Source organism: Mytilus californianus, unplaced genomic scaffold (genome assembly GCF_021869535.1).
Source record: "Mytilus californianus isolate M0D057914Y unplaced genomic scaffold, xbMytCali1.0.p SCAF_33, whole genome shotgun sequence".
In the NCBI taxonomy this organism is placed as follows: Eukaryota; Metazoa; Mollusca; class Bivalvia; order Mytilida; family Mytilidae; genus Mytilus; species Mytilus californianus.
This window is the reverse complement of record NW_026262683.1, coordinates 1,503,675-1,530,664: the sequence shown is the minus strand read 5'-3', so window position 1 is coordinate 1,530,664 and position 26,990 is coordinate 1,503,675. Positions and strand designations below refer to the sequence as shown.

At 32.2% G+C, this 26,990-nt stretch overlaps 1 long non-coding RNA gene across 1 annotated transcript in view; it reads right to left on the bottom strand.

Annotated features, from left to right (window-relative positions):
* The window catches only part of LOC127736576 (uncharacterized), a 417,821-nt gene that overhangs the window by 334,680 nt on the left and 56,151 nt on the right, over nt 1-26,990 (bottom strand). The window contains exon 3 of the long non-coding RNA XR_007999052.1: nt 20,412-20,462. This is a non-coding gene — a long non-coding RNA (uncharacterized LOC127736576). The remainder of the gene's footprint in view (nt 1-20,411; nt 20,463-26,990) is intronic.

The following is a 26,990-nucleotide window of genomic DNA, read 5'->3' as shown; positions in this document are numbered from 1 at the left end:
CAATTTAATAGACATAACATACAACCGTTTAGATTTTGTCGATATTCCGTATTGAATTCAGAAAAAAGACAAAGATGTTAATATATGAAATTATAATGTTACTTCAATTGGCCATATTATCTTGTCCATCTTACAATCATTCCATTCATTAAATACAGTTGATCCATAGGTTATAATATAGGAGATACGGACTCGATCACAAAATGTTAACCATAATTAATATCATTGGAAATAGCTGATGGAGAGATAAACCCTGTCTGACGAACATGTATACCTTGCAGTGATTCTATGTACTAAATATAGTCAATATATATCACTAATAGAAAACCAGAACTAATAATACAACGCTACAGTTTTTCTATCGACTATAAAAGAGAGGCGAAAGATACCAGAGGGACATTCAAACTTTTAAGTCGAAAATAAACTGACAACGCCATGGCTAAAAAAAGAAAAAGACCAACAGACAAACAATAGTACACAAAACATAACATAGAAAACTAAAGACTGAGCAACACGAACCCCACCAAAACCTGGGGGTGATCTCAGGTGCTCCAGAAGGGTAAACAGATCCTTCTCCACATGTGGCACTCGTCGTGTTGCTCATGTTAGTACAAACCTGATAATAAGTCTAATTCGGTAGGTCACATTCGGGAAAATTGGACGGGATTGAAGTTACGAAATTTGTTATAACCAGCTCTCCTCAAAAATGCATAGGCATTGGATGACTTTGATACAAAATAGATGCATATGTTTCTCATCCAAATGTTTTAATAAATTCGTAGTAGGGTATTATGGTTGTTAATACCTCTTCAACTTCGTTTTGCATTTGGCATGGCATTTGTTTTGATTGGAGCGCAACTGTTGAGTCTTATGCAAACGAAACACGCGTCTTGATAGCAAACTATAAGCCTGGAACCTTTCGTGAGTTTTTACTTACACCTAAATGAACAGACTTTTGTGCTTCTGAAATTCGACATTTTCCTGTATTTGTTTGGTACAACTATTTTCCTTGATTTCCAACTCTAATCTGCTTTTATGTCAGGGAATCTTCTTTTTCTTATTAAAATTTGTGACTCTTTATAATAACAAACAGTTGACTTGATAACCCGTCATTTTGACCGGTCAAAGTTAACTTGTGACAGGTTTTAGGACTGCTTCAACCGGTCCTATGATCCAAATCAAGTTTAGTTGGAAAGCAGACTTGGTTCTTAGACTGGTTTTATGACTGCCGAAAAAGCTGACTTTAGACAGGTCTGCTACTGAAGTTTATTCCGAAACCAGTCCTGCAATAAGGTAACTTCGACCTTTTCATCTCCGGATGAACCAGATCTGATCTAAAATTATCTTTTGACTGGTCTGCTCGGCACAAAGTTATTTTCTTTTGCCAAGACCACTTTACATCGATTAATAAAATATTTTGAAATGTCTTTGTTTCTTGAAATAAACAAAACAGATAAAAAAAATACAATACATATAAAATGTTGTTTAAAGTAAATAATTGTCCGTGATCTGCCTTTTAATAAACCGAAAACGATATTTAGATATAAAGAGTACGTTACCTCTTTGTTTTTAATAACCAGTTAAAAACAAAGAGGTAACGTACATTTAAATAAGGAGATGTGGTATGAGTGCCAATATTGAAAAAAAAACATATCAGATTCTTCAAGTGATTTGTATTTTTTATAAAGTGTTTAAGTTCTGATCCGTTTTAAAATGTAGCAGTACGTGAACATGTGTAAGCTTAAAACTTGATTATCATATAGCATTGATTATCAATGATAAAACCGCAGGGTACATAAATTGTATAATAGACTCATAATAGAGAACAGGCTTAATTTTAGGTATAAAATACATATGATAAATGAAAGCAAAATTGGCGAACAGTTAATAAAATATATGGTTGGCTTTAATTCAGAGAGTCCACATTTCTACTTTTTTTTTCTGCATTAATTTGGAGTGCTAGCACATCCTATTCTTATTTAAAATATTCAACCGTCACAAAACATTAATAGTGTTCTTATCTCAGGCCGGTTTGTTTAACAAAACTATTTAACCGGATCAACTGACCATATGTGCACCTTATTAGGTAACTTATTTGCACGCTATTGTGCAAATTATATAACCGTATCGTAAATTAGTAAATTTATGAAATCAGGGTGGACTGTATATAATAATTGACAACAATGTTAGAACATAATAACTGCAAGATTTTGTCGCATCAGTTAAGAGTGCCAGCATGTTTTCTGTTTATTTAGAATATTGAACCGTCACTAAAAATCAGTATTTTTCATATCTCAGGATGGTTTATATGAATATGAACATGAATATAACGTCCTTTCTTCTCCAACGTCTTAGTTTATTTGGTATATTTCAACACTGGAACAGTTTTGTACGAATGTAAATATGTGAGAGGAAAACAATAGAAGTACTTTTGGAATATAACCATATTTCCGACGATGGAACATTAAAAAAGATTAAAGCAGCTTGCAGTTATTTGAAATTCATTCGTAAAATGTACATGATTCATTCAAAGAGGTAGGGCCAATTTCCCAAGTACAGATGGGTGCAGTCTTAACCAGTACAAAATTTAATTTGAAGCAGACTTTTTGACTGCTTTCCATGTTAACCTAAGAAATGTTAAGCAGACAAGCAAGTTAACTTCATCGGTGGGACGGCTACAGACCTATTGACAAGTATGCTCCAGACCAGACCAGTGGACAAGTCTGCTATTGACCGGTCCTTAGGACATGTCTGCCCAAGACCAGACCTGTGGACAGGTCTGCTTCAGACCAGACCTGTGGACATGTCTGCTACTGACCAGACTGAAGGACAGGTCTGTTCATGACAGATTGCCCTGTTTAAGACTTTTCATATCAGACCTGAGCTTTTTTTGCGTCGGGTATAATGTGTTTGACCCATCCGTCTGTCTGTCCGTCCGACCGTCTGTCCGTCCGTCCGACCGTCCGTCTGTCAGTCCGTCAGTCCGTCAGTCCTGCTCTTGTCATCGCAACTCCTCTGAAACCACACAACAGAATTTCATGAAACTTTATAAATAATAAGGACATACTATGTAGATGTGCATATCGACAGGAAGTTATGATTCAATTTTTTCTACGAGTTATGCCGCTTTGAACTTATTGGCCTCAATATACTACTGCAACAGTTTGTCATTGCAACTCCTCTGAAACTACACCACAGAAGTTCATGAAACTTTGTAGATAATAGGGACATACTATGTAGATGTGCATATCGACAGGAATTTATCATGCGAACTTTTTCTAGAAGTTATGCCCCTTTGATTTTATTGGCCTCAATATACTACAGGAAATTATGATTCTTTTTTTTTCTAGAAGTTATTCCCCTTTGACTAAAAATTTTAGCCTTATTTACAACTGCAACAGTTAGTCATTGCAACTCCTCGGAAACCACACAACAGAATTTAATAAAACTTTGTACATAATAATAACATAATTAGTATATTTGCATATGCTCAACAAATTATTTTCAGTTGACTTTTGGAGGAGTTATGAGTCTTTGAACTTAGGAATCTAGTAAGATTTTGTTTGCCCACTGTCAATGTGGGGGCCTGGGGTATGTGAGCGTGCTCAAAAAGGTTCTTTAATTATGTAAACAATAATCCTATTGATATTTTTTCCCAGTACAGAAAATTACTATACTCGTTAGTGACTCTTTATATTTATCAATTTGACACAATTTGTAATGCATTTTTGTTATTCAATGTTTACTAAAGATGTGTTATATCTCGTCTCACTATTTTTAATTTGTACCACCTTTGATAAGTATTTAGTATGACGATGAATTTTATCTTCTGTTCTCGTACTATAAACAACAAATTTATTGATTTTGTAAAAAATATTTCCGTACTCCTAACAACAAAATTATTTTATTTAAATATACCTGTGTACGTTATTTTATTTAACGCCATTTTGTCCAAGGTTATTGTTTTACATCTCCCCCCCCCCCCCCTTTTTTTTTTATTTATATTGTATTTAGATTATGTCATAGATCAAATTTATTCGTTCAGTGTATGTTTACTTGCTTTTGTTAATATGTCTTTTTGATTGAGTTAAGCCATTTCAATTGATATTTTACAGTGTGTCTTTCTATGTTGTAATGTACCACTACTATTTCAGGTTAGGGTGAAGGTTGGCGCCTAAAAACGTTTAAACCTGCTGCATTTGTTTGCACCTGTCCTAAGACAGGAACCTGTTGTTTGGTGATTGCCGTTTGTTGATGTGGTTTATAAGTGTTATCGTTTTTTATATAGATTATACCGTTGGTGTTCCTGTTTGAATTGTTTTGGGGCCCTTTATAGCTTGCTGTTCGGTATAAGCCAAAGCTCCGTGTTAAAATTCTTTAAAATCCCATATACTAGCTCAACGACTGAAAAAAAAATCAACAAAACTCATCAACACAGAGCAATCAGGAAACATAAACAATAGATTAATTGGATTCAATTGAAGACAAATACAATATAATATAGATTATGCAGACATATATGATAAAGAAGGGGCTATTGGTTTTGTCGATTTTCAAACAGCCTTCGTCACTCTTGAATAAAAAATTTTGTTACACACTTTATATCACTTTGGATTCAATGAATCATTCTTAAACTTGATTAAAACTTTGTATAGGTATAAAACCACTAATTCATAGCCCCATTGCTTTCTATGTTAAATTCTGCAATTTCAAGCTTTAATGGCTACTTTGTCTTAAGTTCAAATAAAGTGGCAGTTATTTCATGTCAAAACTGTACCTTATCCTGACTTGTGCTGAAAAAATCAACATACCTTTAATTGCATATTAGAACGTACTGGTTCCTGGAAGTTTGATAGTACAAAAACAGGAACTTCTGATCTGAACAACAGGCCAAATGAGCCCTCCTATTAAAATTTCATATACTTCTTTATTATTCAAATAAAACTTTCAATAAAGGTCCTACAGTCATCCCAAGTCAACAAGCTTTCATTTGATACAAAAACTACCCAAATATTCCCACTATTGACAAAGATACAGCTATGCGTAGGAACTATTTTGTTTAAAATATGTACTACTTTCTTGTATGTTCTTTCCGACCGGGCCTGAATTAGTGGTTCTATACCTATAACAGCACCAAACTTGTTATATTGACTTCTGCTTGACTTAATTTCCTTCTATGATCTATTTCTAGCATAGAAAAACACATCAAGCTTTTGTCAAAACACTATATCACTGAATTCAAGCTCAAATTAGACTGGTAGTAGCATATGCGTTAAACAAAGAAAACTACATATGGATACTAATAGTGCCAGATATGACACTTTTTCATTTTTTACCAGTTCTGATTTGTTAATATTTACTCAAATAACAGTGTTCTTACCTATATGTCTTATTTTTATCAGAGATTCTTCCTTGAATATAAATACAGTGGTCAAAACATAAAATATAATTGATAATTTTGTCCCCCCTTTTTTCTACATGTTGGAAAAGGAGAGTGATTTGGTAAAAAACCATACTTTTATGTATAAACATGGATCACCAAGAGTAATTTATGTATCTCCAAGCTAGACAACTTGCTAAAATGGTTATAAAATGCATTTCAAGTGAGAATTTGGAATTCCTATATAAGTATACACCAATTTTCCTTGAAATAAATAATTCACTATGAAAGACAATAAAACATGAACACTCACTAGATAATTTGACCAAAAACAATATTTATACTGCAAACTAGTCATAATATACAAGTCTCATTGGTTTCAGTGTAAGATACTCCAAAAAATAAAATTTCAGGTAAAATCTTAACTGTGTGCATGCTAAATGACCAAAAAAGGTTAAAATATCTTAATGTAGCAATTTGAGGGTTGTTATTTGACACTAACATAATTGTTACATAAAAAAAATAATGTAACATGATTTCTGACAACAAATGTGACCAATTTTCACTGTAAAGGGTATGATTTCTAAAAATAGAATTTCATATGCCTGTCAGTAATAGGTATAAAACCACTAATTCATAGCCCCATTGCTTTCTATGTTAAATTCTGCAATTTCAAGCTTTAATGGCTACTTTGTCTTAAGTTCAAATAAAGTGGCAGTTATTTCATGTCAAAACTGTACCTTATCCTGACTTGTGCTGAAAAAATCAACATACCTTTAATTGCATATTAGAACGTACTGGTTCCTGGAAGTTTGATAGTACAAAAACAGGAACTTCTGATCTGAACAACAGGCCAAATGAGCCCTCCTATTAAAATTTCATATACTTCTTTATTATTCAAATAAAACTTTCAATAAAGGTCCTACAGTCATCCCAAGTCAACAAGCTTTCATTTGATACAAAAACTACCCAAATATTCCCACTATTGACAAAGATACAGCTATGCGTAGGAACTATTTTGTTTAAAATATGTACTACTTTCTTGTATGTTCTTTCCGACCGGGCCTGAATTAGTGGTTCTATACCTATAGTGGTATTCAAACATGTAATATAAATAATTGATGGATGTCAGAAATGTTTTAAAAATTCAAAAAGGAATAAGGCAAGCCGTTGCGTAATTGACACTGAAAATTAGAAATAACAAAGTTATAAAAAGAATTTCAGATTAAATTTCATATGAAAACACATTGTATTTAAATAAGCCAATAAGCTGATGATACAACTTTGTACTTAAATGATAAAAATGATAGTCAACTATCATTGATCATTGAAAGAAATGGAAATTTTTGGATCTTTTTCGAGATTGCTTATAAATACAAATTAAAATACAGAAAGGATAAGGATAGGAAAACTCAAAAACAGTAAAGACTAAATAGCAAATTTATTGGACAGATAACCTGTAAAAGTTTTAGGAACTTCTTTGAGACATGATAAGGAAGAATGTGAGATTCTAAAGTTTAAAAATAAAAGACAAAATGGACAAATTTTTACTTCTTTGAAAAGAAAAACCATACTATGTTTGGAAATATTTTCATCAAAACTTTTTCGCAAATTCATACTTTAGTTCTTGTTTGCTTGAATGGAATTACTACACATTGTAATCTGTTGTTGGAAATGGCAAATGTAGATTTGCTATGATTCTAAAATTGTTTGGTATGTTATTCTAGAATTGTGATAACTTTTATGTGAGTCATATTTAAAGAAGTATTTATACGCTTGAAGAACGACTATTTTACTTTGAGGAATTGTGTGCTTCTTGTTGTTTTTTGAAACATTGTATTGTATCATGCAAGCATCAAATTATGAATTGTTTTTGTTGCTTAAATTTTTTCCAGAACTGAACATAAGACTTAATGAAAAAAACTCTCATTAAGAATATATTTAAGCAAAGAACAATTATCCCCTTCCCATTCAGAGTTAAATGGTTGTTCTCTAAAGGATATTTATTTTGTAACTGAGCCATTTTAATAACTACGATTATATGTCTTATTCTAAATTGTATTCAATTCATTTCTTTTGATGAGCTAGATATGTGGTTTTATTAACTTTTTAAATAACAAATCGTCACTGAGGCCATCTGCCGAAGTGAATATAAGTTATTTCAAAAGTCGATTAAACCACATATTTATCGAAACAGAAGACACTACTTGTTTTATTCCGTATTTCGAGAGAGAAATTATACGGTATGACAATTATTTACTGAAGCCAACTGTACATCAAACGATTTTATCATAATTATATACGTAAAGGACGCGACGTATTGCGCAGTGAATTTACCTTTTCCGCAGGTGAATATTATTCAAACTTGAATGCATATAGAAAAACCTCCCAAGTTCAATCAGTATGGAATAATCCACTTTATTCTGCTAGCAATTGCAATATGCACAAGACGGATGTAACATGAGCTTTATGCGTAGCTGCGCATTGTATTGTCTCCTACAAATGCCGCAAAAGTAAGACGTAGCATTCCTACATTCAGTCATCATTGTCAACAATTATGTTAAGTCTGTAGTTAAAATGTTTCTTACCAATCAATAAGGCCTGTACAAAAACAGCTGTGTTTCCGCAAATCCTTCTCTGTCTACACTAGATTATTGTGCCTACTCTTAAAATATTTTGTCATTTATAAACAAGCACTATTTTATTCAAAAACGTTTTAAAGATATAATTATTTACCTATCTATTGATCTTTTTTTCATTCAGCATGTAAGTAGAAAACAGATATATATTTTTTTCAGCCTTGCTTCGTCAAACATTTATGGAATTCAGTGTTTAAACATATGTTTCTCCAAGATAAAGAAAAAGAATCTTAAGAATTTTATTTCAAATTTCCCCATATCTAACATGTTATACTGGAAAATGATCTTTAATTTTTGTGTGATAAGACTTGGAAAGAGACTATACAGTCTAGTTTTAAAGTTTAAAAAATCAATACTCTGTTTCAAACTGATATGGAATTTCATAAAACTTTATTGAAGTTTCGTCATAGCTCTTTAGATTGAAAATAAAAACCATGAAAAATACACTAAGCTCTATTTTATACTCAACATAAACATGAACATGAGGGTACAGTCTGTGTTTAAAGATCTTTGCATTTGATTATCTATGTCAAACCTTCTGTAAATTTTACACAGCAGGGAGAGAAGCTTCTTGAAAGTAATAGTATCCTGAGCAAATTTTTTTTTTCACATTCGTAATGTTTTGCTTTACTGATAAACATGCGAAATAGATGTAATTTTTTTGGAAATTCAACATTAATCGTTTATACTTACAGTGTTTCTGTTGTTCCGTTGTTTTCCTCTTATGGTTGAAGTGTTTCCCTCGGTTTTGGTTTATGACCCGGATTTCTTTTCGCCTAATCGATTTATGACTATTGAACAGCGGTATACTACTGTTGCCGTTTTTTTAACAGAATCAGTCTCAGGCTAGACAAAGGGTTATGCGTAACCATTAACACTTTTTTTTATATTTCGGAGAAATTAAATATCTAAATATAGGGGGGTGGGGGGGGGGGGGGGGGGGGGGGGGGGGGAGGAGTACTTCACTGTCCCCAACCATTGAAGCAATTTTATGCTTCAAAGCTCAAAATATCTAGATGAATTCACGGTTAAATACAACCTTTATTTAGATAAAGACACATTATAACATTTGGAAAACTTAATTTTTTATCAAATTAAAAGGGGTGCACTATATTCAGAGTATACGTTTTCATTTTTTATCAATATAACTTCATAGACCATATGTTCTCAATTATAATTAACACATAAAAAATGCACAAATAAAGGGAGAAGTTTGGCTTGTTAAGTTCTAGAAGTTTGACTGTTCATCTGTATGGAAATTTGGATAATTGTCAAAATGGACAATTTTTCATAAGAACAATTCTTTAAACATGTTAAAGAAACAAGACACGACTTTATTTTTATTTTAAAGATATTTAATATTTTGTCTTTTAAAGTTTCCATGTTAGCGCTTTGCTGGTTTTTGGAGACAAACAGAAATAAAACTTTTGATTTTTTTTTATTATAAGATTCTAACTTGTTTTAAAATGGTTGATATGGAAACAAACTATAACGTAAATTTATATTTTTAACAATTTTGACTAGTGTGTTGTGTTTTGTTTGTGAAGATTGTAAAAATCCTCATTGTTTTTTTTGATTAACTTTTTTCCATGGTACTTTTGCTTTCCCATAGTATCAGTTTTTAAATGCTACGTTTTATACGTATTGCACATTACACATGGAAAATAACGACAGAATTGAATTCATATACCTGTTTTCGTATCATAAAGGGACAAAAAATGAACTTTTTAACATGTCATTAATCACCTACTGCATGAGTCTTACAAAGACATGTACTTAAATTAGAGCAGTTCAGTCAACCTTAGATTGACAGTATACTTTGGTGCATTGTTTTGTGTAGAAGAAGTTATCAAGTTTGTTAAATCCTTATCTCTCTCTCCATTTTCTATTTCCACTAAATAAGTTTTGACTAAATTGTCTCTAGTTTGTCCATTTTTCTTTACAGATGACAGTTCGTTTACACCCATTGCTTAAGTATATTACACTAGAAATCATATCATTAATTTGTTGAAAAGTTAACGAGGTATAATTTCAGTCATATCATAACTCTGGTTTCTCGTTTTGCAACCATAAGTATATTGGCCTTTTAAGAGACTTCATTTTTGGACCGGACATGTTAATGATCAGTAGATGTATCACCTAATTATCAATGCCTGCTGATTTAACAACATTGACCACGCATTTTCCATCCCTTAGATTATTTGTTGTACTCTTGTAAAACGAACAGTCTGCTTGTGACATTTCTGCCTCCTCTTTCTTTTTTGCTTGATATTATTCATAAGCACTTCTTTGTCTACCCACTTTCTTTCTGAAAACAAAATGTGACTGGTGCTGCGGACAAGTCACACTGGCAATTATCCTTCACGCATTCACATTCTGACAAATACAAATATGCTTCACTGTCGACATACACTATTTAGTTACTCTTCAGGTCTACATATTTCAACTGTTTAATCAGAAACTTGCTAGTGACCTTTTTTTACCTGGTATGGTTAGGATTATACAACAGGCTGTTTGCTCAAATTTTCCTAGCTTAAGATTTTGTTTTCTTCTGTAAAAATGGTCTATAGCATTTTCTTTTTCCCCCTTTTCATTCTAGTACTGGCCTTACAGTCAAAGGGAGTCACATAACCTTTCTCTTAACTAATGACAATTCAGTCAAAATTTTAGATTGGTAACAATTGTCTTTATATTTGCATTGAGAACCAACATGTTGTTGTCCAGAAGAAGCAAATAATTTGAATTTTGTACTAGTAAACTAAACAATTGTTTCTGTTGTGTGCACCATTTGGAAGTCAAAGGACACAAGCTGATCACCTTCAGAACCCACTGATGATTTTGTATGCAGTGCTTGTACTACCTGACATGTTTTGATTAAGTGCTATAGTGCCTTTTTTTACACAAGGGGATTTATTGTTTGAGAAATAATTCTTTCATGCCATACTTTATGCTCATTTTAACATGGGTAGGCATTATATTTGTCAATATCTGTATACCAAGCGTTAGCGAGGTGTAAAATATTGACAAATATAATGCCTTCCCATGTTAAAATTAGCATAAAGCATGGCATGATAGAATTATTTCGATTCTGATAGGAATATTTAAAACTTTTGTACTTCAAAGCGAACCATAATACACATTCAAAAGGCAGCCATTTTGATTTGATGAACCAAAAACGTATAGAAAGTCAACAGTTGAACGATAAAAATACATAAATTCGTAAACTTACTACTAGATTGATTTTATTTAATTTCCTATCGGGCAACACAAAAAACTGTCCATTTCGACCTCCGGCGTAGTTCAAAATACAACTGACGTTGCAATTTCAATTGTGACGTCAATCACGTGCAGCTAATGTTTTATTGTAATTAGAAAATGGCCTTGTTTCCAAAGCGAAAGAAGGACGTCATATTAGAATCGCATTTGATATCCATCTGGTTTCAGATCAACTTAGCAGGTGGTGGGTTTGGATGAAAAATAATCAAGACCACTCTACTTTAGCCACTATTTTATGCTCTTCTCTTTCTGACTCTATTACTGGCTTCTGGTTTTGGCTTGCATTTTAGGTCTCCTTACATTAACAGTTTGACCTTTTTTGACAGTAATTATGAACTCCTGTGTTCCCATTTAAAGTTGTTTTTCCAATTTCGGAAATTTTAGAATGGTAAATATGTTTTAATGAATAGTCTTCTTCTCTAATGAATGCATTTTGCGTCATCATGAGTTTCACAGTTCGTATGATATGTGTTTTTTCGTCATCAGCATACATTTGATGTTCCATGTTCTTTGGTGCTGAGGACTTTCTTGGCATCTCTATCTGTATCATCGTCATTAAATCTTGTTTCTCGTGTAAAGTGTTTTTTTTTTAAATATAGAGTTCTTTCTCTTTATCCATAGTTGATGTAGATCATGTCTTTTTTTCGCTGTTCTTTGATTAATTTTCCTTATACTGTCTAAACCAAAGTTGATTTTGCTATCATAATAAGGAGATAGTACAGTTTTGCTTTGATGATTACATGTAAACGGAAATTATCAGCTGGAAAATGCATTAAAAGAAGTCATGAGAACAATCCGTCATAGATTGAGGCTACATTCAAAATGAGAATGGAAAAAAACGGTTTTATCCTCGGTAAAAGCTGTTTGTATCCATCAATGTTCCTTCTGAAATGTGTTCCAAATTGTTCTTTTAACTTATGAATGATGGTGTTGATGGTGTTGTGATGTTACACTATTGTTTCAGAAAAAGGATGAAGGTTTGGTACCATTAAAACGTTTAAACCCGCTGCAAATGTTTGCACCTGTCCTAAGTCAGGAATCTGATGTTCAGTAGTTGTCGTTTGTTGATGTGGTTCATAAGTGTTTATCGTTTCTCGTTTTTCATATAGATTAGACCGTTGGTTTTCCCGTTTGAATAGTTTTACACTAGTAATGTTTGGGGCCCTTTATAGCTTGCTGTTCGGTGTGAGCCAGGGTTCCGTGTTGAAGACCGTACTTTGACCTATAATGGTTTACTTTTATAAATTTTGACTTGGATGGATAGTTGTCTCATTGGCACTCATACCACATCTTCTTATATCTATTGAGACATAATCTTGTAAATTTCAGCTGCTTCTGGGTCTGGTAATGATTTGATAAAAGACACGCATGCTGATGTTGGAATACAGTCAAACGACACCAAATATTTTTGTTGCTGTTTTTATGTTTAATCGTTGAAAGTTTTGACCATTCATATTAATTGTAAGATATTAAGATATGAATAAGTTGGATTCTTTATAGGTTGACATGAGATTGGTTATTCTGGACTTCCTCAGATGAATAACGGGACACTCAGAGAGAAAGGTGTGAAACTTAAGACTAGTGTCCCTTAGTTTAAATAAGTTTACAATAGTTTGCAATTTTGAAATCAGATGCAAAGAATATTCTCTCTTTAATCCCAACATGTTCGGTTTTAAGTAATTTGTCATCCAATACATTTTCAAAACAATTTTGTCATCACGCCCTGACGCTAGAGGAGGGTTTCTTGTTAATATAGGGTTTGTCTTACTAACATTGAAAGATTGTTTCTGTGCTTCTTTTGCATCATAATTGTTTCAATATGAATAATAACATCCATGATTTGCTCTAATAACGAACATTTTCACTGTCTTTCTCTATTCTAATTTCATATTCATCCCCTAGATTTAGTAGGAATCACTTTCCACAACATTCATGTTTTGATTGCCTGGATCTTTTTGTTTCCGCTATCCTTTATATTTTCTAATAATGAAATGTATTCTCTTCGTCAGTTAGAATAATATTTTTTTATTCAGATGATTTGGAAGTGCTAATTTTGATTTTTGCATCTCTATGTATTTGGCTTCTAACTTATGTCTAGAGACTTTTGTCTAGATCCTCGATGAACATATTGAGTTCATTATCATCTAAATGAACTGATTCTAACGTGAAGTTCAGTTGATCTATTGGAGTTACATTACGTTTCAGATTTATTGTGCTTGTTGACACTCTTTAAACAAATTGTTCATTTTGTAAATCTTCACAAAGACCAGAAATTGACCAGATGGCTTCTTGTTTAAAAACTTTGTATACCTGTTCTTTCTCTGGATACAGTTAAGGAAATGTACTATTTAAATCTTTTTTCTTTTCCTCTTTGCAAATGCAATCATTTGTTCCATCGCATTCCTCCGCATGCCAGCTTGAACTTGATATGAATCTCTATTTATCCCCTTTATGGTTTATGGTAAAGTGAACATCTATGTAGTTCTGTTCTCACCTGTCAGCAGATCTGTTTTGAATGATAGATGCACCAAATTATCTATCAAAAGTACTTACTGGTGTTGTGTAATGCTGTCCGAATAGACTGTTTCTTCATTTTTTTATTTACACTTATATAGATCAAAGGAAATTGCTTTTAACATGTACAAAAACAGCACATTTCTGGTTCAGCATGAACTTCTAGTCTTTTATCCCCTGTGTCCAGACTATCAGTTATACCTAAATGATGAGTGACGTCAGTCACTTTTTTATGAAGCAGGGCCTCAAAATGACAAGAGAGTTGCAATTTTTGATTTCCTAGTTTCATTCAAGCCACTCATTTCTAGGAAGACATTCTCGAAAAATATAGGTACAATAAGAGATATGTTAAATGTCCCTCATTTATAATGTATAATGTTGCAATATCTTGAAGTTGATCGAGAAATTTCTAAAATATTCTGAATCAGGCTTGACATAGTTCCTCGTTTATACAATTTTCCGAAATGTCTAAATTTTCTTCTTTATCTATCACATCCGCATAGTACATTTGACCTTTAGATGTTTCCTTTTTATCGTATCTCTGGTTTGCAATCTCTGCGAGACATTTTCGAATTGTCCCTGGAAGGTTCCATTTAAAAAACTTCTGTCGTCCATTCACAAAGAGTTTTTCCTATGTGTGATGTAAATAAAACAACAAAATCAGCTAGACTGTAATGCTGGATATGGAGCAGAGTTCAATGTTAATATGGAGTCCGTATCTGTATCGGCAGGAAAAAATGCAATCATCACAGTAACTTTTTTTTCTAAATCAGGGAGGAATGTGTGATTTTATCAAACAGATTATCTCTTTTTCTATCAATTCTCGATTGTGCTTTATATAAACCCTTGACTTTAATGCATTGCATCGAATGGAAGCAGTCTTTCGTGTCAAATAATTCATTGTCTTAACAACATTTGGTCTAGACCTATAGTTTCTGCATTTTCATGTACAGACTTGCATATTTCATAAAAGTGATATTTGTTTTCAATGAGACAATCAAATTTAACGATATATTTATTCGATATCCAGTTCTGATAATTCCATTCAAAAGATTCAAAAGATTCAATTCTGTCCCATTCTGTCTCTGAACAATTTCTCTCCCATTTGTGTTAAAAGGTTTTAAATCTGACTCTTGAATTCAAGTCGGTATTGCTATATCGTTAAGATTGAATATAGTAACTTTCAATTGTTCATAAATATACAAATGTAGCTTGTTTTATATTCTACAAGTACAATGCACAATAAAATCATTGCACAATGCAGCACATAAACGAAAAGCATCAAAATGTGAAAACAAATATATGAAAATTAATGTTATTTGAATCCTGCTTCCATCTGCTGCTTCATAATAAGATTCTTCTTCATCTCCTTGGTTTACACTTCGATAGACCACATTGCCGAAACTAAGTTATTTACATGAGTAAACACTGTCTATAGCCCGGTGACCAGAATGAACATTTTCAAAATAGAATAGTCAAAAATACTACACGGCTGTATCATATATCATTCGATTCGAAAATATGTGTTGTATTAATTTAATTTTGTGGTCAAAAGAAAATATGGTGCCGTTTTTCAGAAATCAAGATCAAAGGTCAACAAACGTTTTCCGTACAAAATTTGTATAATTGATAAAAACGGCAATTCCTTCATTCCAAAAAAATTTGCAAACCAGCATAGATTATCTTTTCTAAAAAGTTAAAAATCATCAAAAAATTAATTGTACCGAAAAAGTGATACGATTTTACAAAAAGGGGTGGTTTAAACAAAAAAGATTTCCTTTTTTCATAACCCTTACTATTACGGGCTTCAAAATCATAGCAAACCAACAGAAAAAAAAACGAAAACAAAAATATGTATTTTTAAAAATATATATCTATTAACGCCCAATAATTGTTGAACATTTTAATTTTGTACATCTAGGTTTGGGTTAGTACTCCAAAGTTCCAAACAAACTCTCTTAAAACAGACTGATTTATGGGTTTTAAAGACTTTTTGTATGTAATAAAATGCAAAAAAGGATCACAAGTCAGTACGGAATATTCAAACAAATATTAAAAGCATTTTCGAATACAAGAACCACATTTTACCTTTAGGAATTTTGAGATTTTGATACAGGATTCAGTTATACATAATCACAAATGTGCCTTTACAAATTTCACCAAGAGTTTTACGGACAAATATAATTGAAGTTAGTCCTCAAACCTCTTCTGTCAGAGTATGTGTATGCACGTTCTTGCAGGATTTCTATCCGTAGCAGGAACATAAGTCGGTACATGCAATGTTTTGGTGACACAAACACAGGACTTTTTACATTGTAATTTTCCCTTACAGGATAATGAAAATCTACTGAATTGTTTCCTTCAAAATAGCAAGGAATCTTTGACTGATCTCCATCCGTAATCCAATCTTGAAAGCAGGAGTGGTTTTGCGGAATTTTATGCGAATGTCATAAAAGTGAGAGGTTTAGCTAGCTATAAAACCAGGTTTTATCCACCATGTTCTACATAAGGAAATGCCTTTACCAATGTTTAAGTCAAGAATATGACAGTTGTTTTGCTATCGTTTAATGTGTTTTAGCTTTTGATTTTGCCATTTAATAAGGGACTTTCCGTTTTGAATTGTCCTTGGAGTATTTCGGTATTTTTGTTATTTTACTTTTTACAAGCTGTGGAGACCATTGCGATTTAACTTGTTGTGCGATTGCATAGAATTGCTGGTTGAATGTTTGAATAGCATGAACCTGCCCAGAATTATTCGACATGTGAAGACATTTCTTTATGGCAGTATACACTATATAGATATAAGAAGATGTGGTATGAGTGCCAATGAGACAATTCTCCATCCAAGTCACAATTTGTAAAAGTAAACCGTTATAGGTCAAAGTACGGCCTTCAACACGGAGCCTTGGCTCACACCAAACAGCAAGCTATAAAGGGCCCCAAAAATGACTAGTGTAAAACCATTCAAACAGGAAAACCAACGGTCTAATCTATATAAAAAAAAACGAGAAACGAGAAACACTTATGAACCACATCAACAAACGACAACCACTGAACATCAGGTTCCTATGCCCATATCATTCGGTTCAGCATTTATAATTGGAGGATATGCTACAACTGTGACATCGGTGCGCTTCTTCGACAGAAGACAATTGTACCTGTCCAGAAAACAGGGTTGGCAAAGTATTACCCGGGCGGGAAAACCCGGGTGGGAAAACCCGGGTTTTCCCGGGCTTTGCAATACTCCTAGAAACGGGTAATACTGGGCAATACTGGGTAATATGATTTTGCAAGCTTATATTTACACAAAATAGTAAAGACTTGTTGTAGTTTAATAGTATTAAAGCTAAAGATATACATTTTAAACGGATAACCATTGAGAGTCATTCCTGAAGATTGAAAATTCAATGTCTTCCTTTTCTCCACTGATTCTATGTAGGCAGAATACAAGTTTTGGACATTTCAGGATACCTTGTTAATTTCCAAGCTTTGTTTCAATATTAAATCCAAGTTGAAAAAATGCATTTTATTGCAGTGTTTTAATGAATTGTAAATTTTAACTGTTATACAATCATATTGCTAAACAAACACCCTAAGGGGACAGGCCATGAACACTTATAAAAATCAAAAGACTGATTATTGTTATATCAACAAATCTGTATTATAATCTGAATTGTTACTTATTAATTAGTGATGTACATAAACATATGCTAAAACTTAGTAAACATTTTTAGTAATGAACAAAAAATGTTTAAAAGTTATTTCCTTACATAGAACTGTTAATTCTTCATATAAGTTATATTTATTAAAAAAAAAACAAATTGAATTCTTTGACTTTAATGTATTGAATTTGTGATTAATCACTGATTCCTCTTTTAAAATTCAGGCCAGTATTTCATATTACCCAGTATTGCCCAGTATTACCCGGTAAAGCCCAGTAAAACCCGGGTTTTCTCAGTATTTCCCACTGGGCTGGGCAATACTCATAAAACCCGGGTTTTTTAAACCCTGCTAGAAATTGTTTTTTTTTAGTTGCTTGCAATTCTATTAGGAACTCTATAATATCCCTTGACAAAAGTCTCCAAAAACCCATATCTGGTCAACATCATTACTCTTATCATGATAACACCATTGAAGCTTGTCTAAAGCATCCAATCAACGAAATGGTTTTGCTCTACATTTTGGTTTAGAGTATGGAATCGCATCGGTGAATGATGCTGTTGTATTATCTATATGCACCCCCTAGTGTGATATAGCCACTCTTAATAATGTTGGTCTCACCCTGACCTCGTTGTGATTAGATGCCACTAAAATCACTATTAACATCCAAATGTCGCTGTAGTTTTTCTTGTTGTAAAGCTATGACGTATGTTTTCAGGTAGGTATGAAACAAACTTTGCAATTAAAGAAGATAATAAAAATTAGTTTTTTTTTCTTAATAAATGATCATTTAAATCAATAGTTGGTTTGGAAAAGGCAGTTGTATTTATTGATTCGGATTATAAGTTTGAGCAAGCTTTGACCGTAATATCTTGTTTTAAACCCGGAAGAAATTTCATTAAGAACTGGCTATAGTAAAATGCTTGTTCTTTAAAGTTGTTTCAGTTAATTTAATGAAGCAAGTTTGAATCACCGTAATAGTTTGCAGCGTTTGTTAGGCGAGTAACTTTTTATCTAACTCAGTTTTCATAAGTTTTATGTCTTGCTTATAGCTTTTTTTATTGGAAAATATACAAGCACTCCAATTGATAGAAGAATTAAAATACTCGTGACTTCACTGTCGTATTTTGAACAGTCTGCTTATTTAATCATTTTGTCTCTTAGTAACCACCGCAATATTATATTCACTTGTATATGATTAGTTGCAATTTTTATGAAATACAATTTCCGAACTTTCCTTCGGTATATCATTGAATGAGAATCATGTTCACTTATCAATTTCAAATAAATTTACTCTTTATGCCTTCCAACTGCATAAAAAACGCGATTTACTGATTTACTTCTGCTTTTCTGGTAGATTACTCATTGTTCTAATATTTAACTCGGTTTTGGTCGCAGTTTTTGCAGTACTAGAACCAAGTGTCAACGAACTTCCCAGTTCTGTCATCTCTTAATAATAATAATAATAATAATAATAATAATAATAATAATAATAATAATAATAAGAAAAAAAACTTTATTTTAAGAGAGTAACTCCTTTTGGATTAAACCAATTTTCAATAAGGCTCTCTACATACAATATAAACTACACGAATAACACATAATCAATCTACCAATATACAAATATTTCGGATTAAAACATAGCCTTCGTCAGTGACAATAATTTTAACAACACTAATGGTTTGTGTAAAATATTTGGGACATTTATATACACAGGCACGTCTATTGAGTATTTAATCCCAAATCGTGAACCTCATCAAATAAAACAATACTCAATAGACGTATATATACACAGGCACGTCTATTGAGTATTGTTTTATTTGATGAGGTTCACGATTTGGGATTAAATCAATAGACTAAAACTTACCTGTAATAGAGGTCGGTCAATCTAAAACGTATCACTTCATATCAGACACGTTGACGTTAACGTATCTGGAGGCATAAGAAAACAAAATATTTGATCCCGAGTTTAAGTCTATGCTGAGTATCAAAACTCCTTATTCTCTTCATTTCATGGAAACCAATAGCGAAAACAATTATCCATTATATATATGGTGTTTTGCGAAAAGGGGGTTTATCATTAGCTCACGTAGGCTTGTGTGAAAAACCCAGATATAGGGCAATTACACGAAGACAGTACAAATTACCAAATGCAACACTGGAAAAAAGACATCATATGCTCAAAATAATGTGCACTCGATTCGGTTATGTTCCAGACGCGAGATAATTAAACTTTGACAATTATATTAGTTACACACATAGTGCCAAGTACCTCGTAAGCACGGTTTCTTCACATATTCAACGATATTTCACTCAAGGATAGTACGACATGTTATATTAGTATGTCCCCAGATACGTATACGTCAACGCACCTGATACGATTGGATAGGATTTAAATTGACCGACCTCTATTATTGAGCTATTTTACACAAACCATTAGTATTGTTAAAATTATTGACACTGACGAAGGATATTTGTTAATCCGAAATATTTATCAACACGATTTTACATCATCTTCGTATATTACCTATATATATATAAACAAGTCTAAATTGAAAACAACGTTGAAACCTATGATTGCGGTGGATAAAAACCGCAATTTTTATACGTGTGCGTGCAAAACAAATTTCTTGTTAGAGGGGTCTAAATACAGCACAAACAACATTTTCCAAAAGACCAAAAAAGTGAAAAAGTATGTCTTAACAAAACGCATTTGACTAACAGGTCGAACAACAAATTTTCTTTATACTGCACTCGTTCTATTTGAGCAGTCAAAATGCGTTGACTGTATATTTCTATGTCATATACAGTCACTGACCCGATATTATTTTTCCTCATGAATATTTAAATAGAAGTTGCCGAAACTATATTTAATAAGGTCTTTCCACTTTTCTGTGGTTTTCTTCTGATTATTAGGTCTTTCCACTTTTTTGTGGAAAGACCTATTGGTTTTCTTCTGATTATTAGGTCTTTCCACTTTTCTGTGGAAAGACCTATTGTATTTGTTCTGATTATTATTATTATTAGGTCTTTCCACTTTTCTGTGGAAAGACCTATTGTATTTGTTCTGATTATTATTAGGTCTTTCCACTTTTCTGTGGAAAGACCTATTGTATTTGTTCTGATTATTATTATTATTATTTTTTTTTTTCTTCCCCCTAATTTTGTTCTTGCGATAAATATTTGTTTCGCAATATGTCGCTTAGATATTTCTCATATTGTATCGTATAGTTTATGCGCTTTTAAATTTCATCCTGCTTAGACGAACAATTTTCTTTGTAAGAGTTATCTCCCTATTCACTGTTTATCAAGTGTGTGCATCTCCTTCGTAACAAAAAAAGATATCGACAAAATTCTTTTTCTAAATTGTTCGTTACATCCTCAGGAATTTTTGGCTAATTTGGATCGAAGCGATTCGATGAAATTTTATAGGAGTTATCTACCTTTACCAAAAAAATTTGTCGGTATGTTTTTTTATCTCACAAACCTTTAACTGTATAACCCTGGAATGTTTTTATATGAGGCCCCTAGGTCCCAACTTAGAAAATGAAGTCAAGGTCAAAGGTCAAGGTCAAGTTCTAAATTTTGACTTTTCCTTGTTTTTGCATTTTCTCAAACACTTTTAAAGATATATATAAAAGAACAAGTGCAAAATGTTTGCTTTATTGTAATGAAGATATGATACATTGGTCTGAGACAATCCAGCGACATCTTATTGGAGTTATTGCCCCTGAAATGTTTTATTTTAAGGTAAATTGATTATTACTTCATATTGGTACATGATAAAGCCATAAGATCTTTTGCAAAATGTTGGGTGACATATGACCTTGAAAAATGTCAACCGGAAGTGACATTGAGTGAACCGGAAGTGGTCATTTTTGCACTTATTTCATGTAGAAGTACATAAAAACCATATATTTTTTGAATAGTCATACATTCATCTATCATTTGAGACCGGAAGTGATATTTTATAAACCGGAAGTAGCATATTATCTCCCTTATTACAGGCAAAAGTATATATAAACCATATATTTTTGGAATCAGTGTAAATAAATCTATCATATGAGACCGGAAGTGACATTTTCTAAACCGGAAGTAGCCAATTATCTCCCTTTTTACAGGCAAAAGTATAAATAAACCATATATTTTTGGAATCAGTGTAAATAAAGCTATCATATGAGACCGAAAGTGACATTTTCTTAACCGGAAGTAGCCTATTATCTCCCTTTTTACAGGCAAAAGTATATATAAACCATATATTTTTGGAATGTGTAAATAAATCTATCATATGAGACCGAAAGTGACATTTTCTAAACCGGAAGTAGCCAATTATCTCCCTTATTTCAGGCAAAAGTCTATAGAAACCATATGTTTATTGAATCAGTATAAAGAAACCTATGATTGGACACCAATAGTAGCTTTGAGTAAACCAGAATTAGCTTCTCATCAATTATTTAGAAAATTGATGTGGAAAGACCTTCAATTGTTCTTTGAACAATTGGTTTTTAATTAGGTCTTTCCACTTTTCTGTGGAAAGACCTATTGGTTTTCTTCTGATTATTTTTTTTTTTTTTCTTCCGCCTAATTTTGTTCTTGCGATAAATATTTGTTTCGCAATATGTCGCTTAGATATTTGGTATATGATATCGAACAGTTTATGCACCTTTGAAATTTACCCTGCAAGCATCTCCTCCGTAACCGTAAAAGAAAGCGACAAATTTATTTTACCAAATTGCTCTTTATATCCTCAGGATGTTTTGTCCAATTTTGACCGAAGCGATACGTAAATTCCATATGAGAGTTATTTCCCCTTCTGTATTTGACATAAGGGATATATAAATGTATAGCATGAATGGTAAGTGATAGAGACCTAAGGTATATTGATTTGAGTTCCTTGGTTCATTTAAATGAAATTGAGGCCAAGGTCAAAGGTCAAGGTCATATTCTAAATTTTGACTTTTCTTGTTATTTCATCTCCTCTGTCACTTTTAAAATTACAAATTAAAGAACTACTGCAAAATGTTTGCTTAATTGTGATTAAGATATGATACATTTGGTCTGAAACAATCCAATGATATCTTATAGGAGTTATTGTCCCTGAAATGATTAAATTTAAGGTTAATTGATTATTACTCCAACTTGGTACATGATAAAGCCATAGGGTCTTTTGCAAACTGTTGGTTGACATATGAACTTGAAAAAATAAAACCGGAAGTGACCTTGAGTGAACCGGAAGTAGTATTTTTTGCACTTATTTCATGGAAAAGTACCTAGAAACCATATATTTTTTGAATGATCATAGGTTAACCTATCATATGAGACCGGAAGTGACATTTTCTAAACCGGAAGTAGCCAATTATCTCCCTTTTTTCAGGCAAAAGTATATATAAACCATATATTTTTTGGAATCAGTGTAAATAAAGCTATCATATGAGACCGGAAGTGACATTTTCTAAACTGGATGTTGACAATTATCTCCCTTATTTCAGGCAAGTCTATAGAAACCATATGTTTATTGAATCAGTATAAAGAAACCTATGATTGGACACCAATAGTAGCTTTGAGTAAACCAGAATTAGCTTCTCATCAATTTTTTAGAAAATTGATGTGGAAAGACCTTCAATTGTTCTTTGAACAATTGGTTTTTAATTATTATTATTGTTTTTTTTTTTTCTTCCGCCAAATTTTGTTCTTGCGATAAATATTTGTTTCGCAATATGTCGCTTAGATATTTCTCATATTGTATCGTATAGTTTATGCGCTTTTAAATTTCACCCTGCTAAGCCGGACAATTATCTTTGTAAGAGTTATCTCCCTATTCACTGTTTATCAAGTGTGTGCATCTCCTTCGTAACAAAAAAAAGATATCGACAAAATTCTTTTTCTAAATTGTTCGTTACATCCTCAGGAATTTTTGGCTAATTCGGATCGAAGCGATTCGATGAAATTTAATAGGAGTTATCTACCTTTATGAAATAAATCGTTATGTTTTTGTTACTCATAAACTGTAAGCCGTATAAACCTATAGTCTTTTTATTTGAGGTCCTTGGATCCTTACTTCGAAAATGAGGTCAAGGTCAAAGGTCAAGGTCATGTTCTGAATTTTGTCTTTTGCTTGTTTTTGCATTTTCTCCGATATTTTTAATGTTATATATTAAAGAACAAGTGCAAAATGTTTGTTATATTGTGATGAAGATATGATACATTTGGTCTGAGACAATCCAGCGACATCTTATTGGAGTTACTGCCCCTGAAATGTTTTATTTTAAGGTAAATTGATTATTACTTCATATTGGTACATGATAAAGCCATAAGATCTTTTGCAAAATGTTGGGTGACATATGACCTTGAAAAATATCAACCGGAAGTGACCTTGAGTAAACCAGAAGTAGTCATTTTTGCACTTATTTCATGTAGAAGTACATAGAAACCATATATTTTTTGAATGGTCATACATTAATCTATCATTTGAGACCGGAAGTGATATTTTATAAACCGGAAATAGCATATTATCTCCCTTATTGCAGGCATAAGTATAAATAAACCATATATTTTTGGAATCAGTGTAAATAAAGCTATCATATGAGACCGAAAGTGACATTTTCTAAACCGGAAGTAGCCAATTATCTCCCTTTTTACAGGCAAAAGTATATATAAACCATATATTTTTGGAATCAGAGTAAAAAAATCTATCATTTGAGACCAAAAGTGACATTTTTTAAACCGGAAGTAGTCAATTATCTCCCTTTTTACAGGCAAAAGTATATATAAACCATATATTTTTGGAATCCGTGTAAATAAAGCTATCATATGAGACCAGAAGTGACATTTTCTAAACCGGAAGTTGACAAGTATCTCCCTTATTTCAGGCAAAAGTCTATAGAAACCATATGTTTATTGAATCAGTATGAAGAAACCTATGATTGGACGCCAATAATAGCTTTGAGTAAACCAGAATTAGCTTCTCATCAATTATTTTGAAAATTGATGTGGAAAGACCTTCAATTGTTCTTTGAACAATTGGTTTTTAATTTTTTTTTTTTTTTCTTCCGCCTAATTTTGTTCTTGCGATAAATATTTGTTTCGCAATATGTCGCTTAGATATTTCTCATATTGTATCGTATAGTTTATGCGCTTTTAAATTTCACCCTGCTAAGCCGGACAATTATCTTTGTAAGAGTTATCTCCCTATTCACTGTTTATCAAGTGTGTGCATCTCCTTCGTAACAAAAAAAAGATATCGACAAAATTCTTTTTCTAAATTGTTCGTTACATCCTCAGGAATTTTTGGCTAATTCGGATCGAAGCGATTCGATGAAATTTAATAGGAGTTATCTACCTTTATGAAATAAATCGTTATGTTTTTGTTACTCATAAACTGTAAGCCGTATAAACCTATAGTCTTTTTATTTGAGGTCCTTGGATCCTTACTTCGAAAATGAGGTCAAGGTCAAAGATCAAGGTCATGTTCTGAATTTTGTCTTTTGCTTGTTTTTGCATTTTCTCCGATATTTTTAATGTTATATATTAAAGAACAAGTGCAAAATGTTTGTTATATTGTGATGAAGATATGATACATTTGGTCTGAGACAATCCAGCGACATCTTATTGGAGTTACTGCCCCTGAAATGTTTTATTTTAAGGTAAATTGATTATTACTTCATATTGGTACATGATAAAGCCATAAGATCTTTTGCAAAATGTTGGGTGACATATGACCTTGAAAAATATCAACCGGAAGTGACCTTGAGTAAACCAGAAGTAGTCATTTTTGCACTTATTTCATGTAGAAGTACATAGAAACCATATATTTTTTGAATGGTCATACATTAATCTATCATTTGAGACCGGAAGTGATATTTTATAAACCGGAAATAGCATATTATCTCCCTTATTGCAGGCATAAGTATAAATAAACCATATATTTTTGGAATCAGTGTAAATAAAGCTATCATATGAGACCGAAAGTGACATTTTCTAAACCGGAAGTAGCCAATTATCTCCCTTTTTACAGGCAAAAGTATATATAAACCATATATTTTTGGAATCAGAGTAAAAAAATCTATCATTTGAGACCAAAAGTGACATTTTTTAAACCGGAAGTAGTCAATTATCTCCCTTTTTACAGGCAAAAGTATATATAAACCATATATTTTTGGAATCCGTGTAAATAAAGCTATCATATGAGACCAGAAGTGACATTTTCTAAACCGGAAGTTGACAAGTATCTCCCTTATTTCAGGCAAAAGTCTATAGAAACCATATGTTTATTGAATCAGTATGAAGAAACCTATGATTGGACGCCAATAATAGCTTTGAGTAAACCAGAATTAGCTTCTCATCAATTATTTTGAAAATTGATGTGGAAAGACCTTCAATTGTTCTTTGAACAATTGGTTTTTAATTTTTTTTTTTTTTTCTTCCGCCTAATTTTGTTCTTGCGATAAATATTTGTTTCGCAATATGTCGCTTAGATATTTCTCATATTGTATCGTATAGTTTATGCGCTTTTAAATTTCACCCTGCTAAGCCGGACAATTATCTTTGTAAGAGTTATCTCCCTATTCACTGTTTATCAAGTGTGTGCATCTCCTTCGTAACAAAAAAAAGATATCGACAAAATTCTTTTTCTAAATTGTTCGTTACATCCTCAGGAATTTTTGGCTAATTCGGATCGAAGCGATTCGATGAAATTTAATAGGAGTTATCTACCTTTATGAAATAAATCGTTATGTTTTTGTTACTCATAAACTGTAAGCCGTATAAACCTATAGTCTTTTTATTTGAGGTCCTTGGATCCTTACTTCGAAAATGAGGTCAAGGTCAAAGATCAAGGTCATGTTCTGAATTTTGTCTTTTGCTTGTTTTTGCATTTTCTCCGATATTTTTAATGTTATATATTAAAGAACAAGTGCAAAATGTTTGTTATATTGTGATGAAGATATGATACATTTGGTCTGAGACAATCCAGCGACATCTTATTGGAGTTACTGCCCCTGAAATGTTTTATTTTAAGGTAAATTGATTATTACTTCATATTGGTACATGATAAAGCCATAAGATCTTTTGCAAAATGTTGGGTGACATATGACCTTGAAAAATATCAACCGGAAGTGACCTTGAGTAAACCAGAAGTAGTCATTTTTGCACTTATTTCATGTAGAAGTACATAGAAACCATATATTTTTTGAATGGTCATACATTAATCTATCATTTGAGACCGGAAGTGATATTTTATAAACCGGAAATAGCATATTATCTCCCTTATTGCAGGCATAAGTATAAATAAACCATATATTTTTGGAATCAGTGTAAATAAAGCTATCATATGAGACCGAAAGTGACATTTTCTAAACCGGAAGTAGCCAATTATCTCCCTTTTTACAGGCAAAAGTATATATAAACCATATATTTTTGGAATCAGAGTAAAAAAATCTATCATTTGAGACCAAAAGTGACATTTTTTAAACCGGAAGTAGTCAATTATCTCCCTTTTTACAGGCAAAAGTATATATAAACCA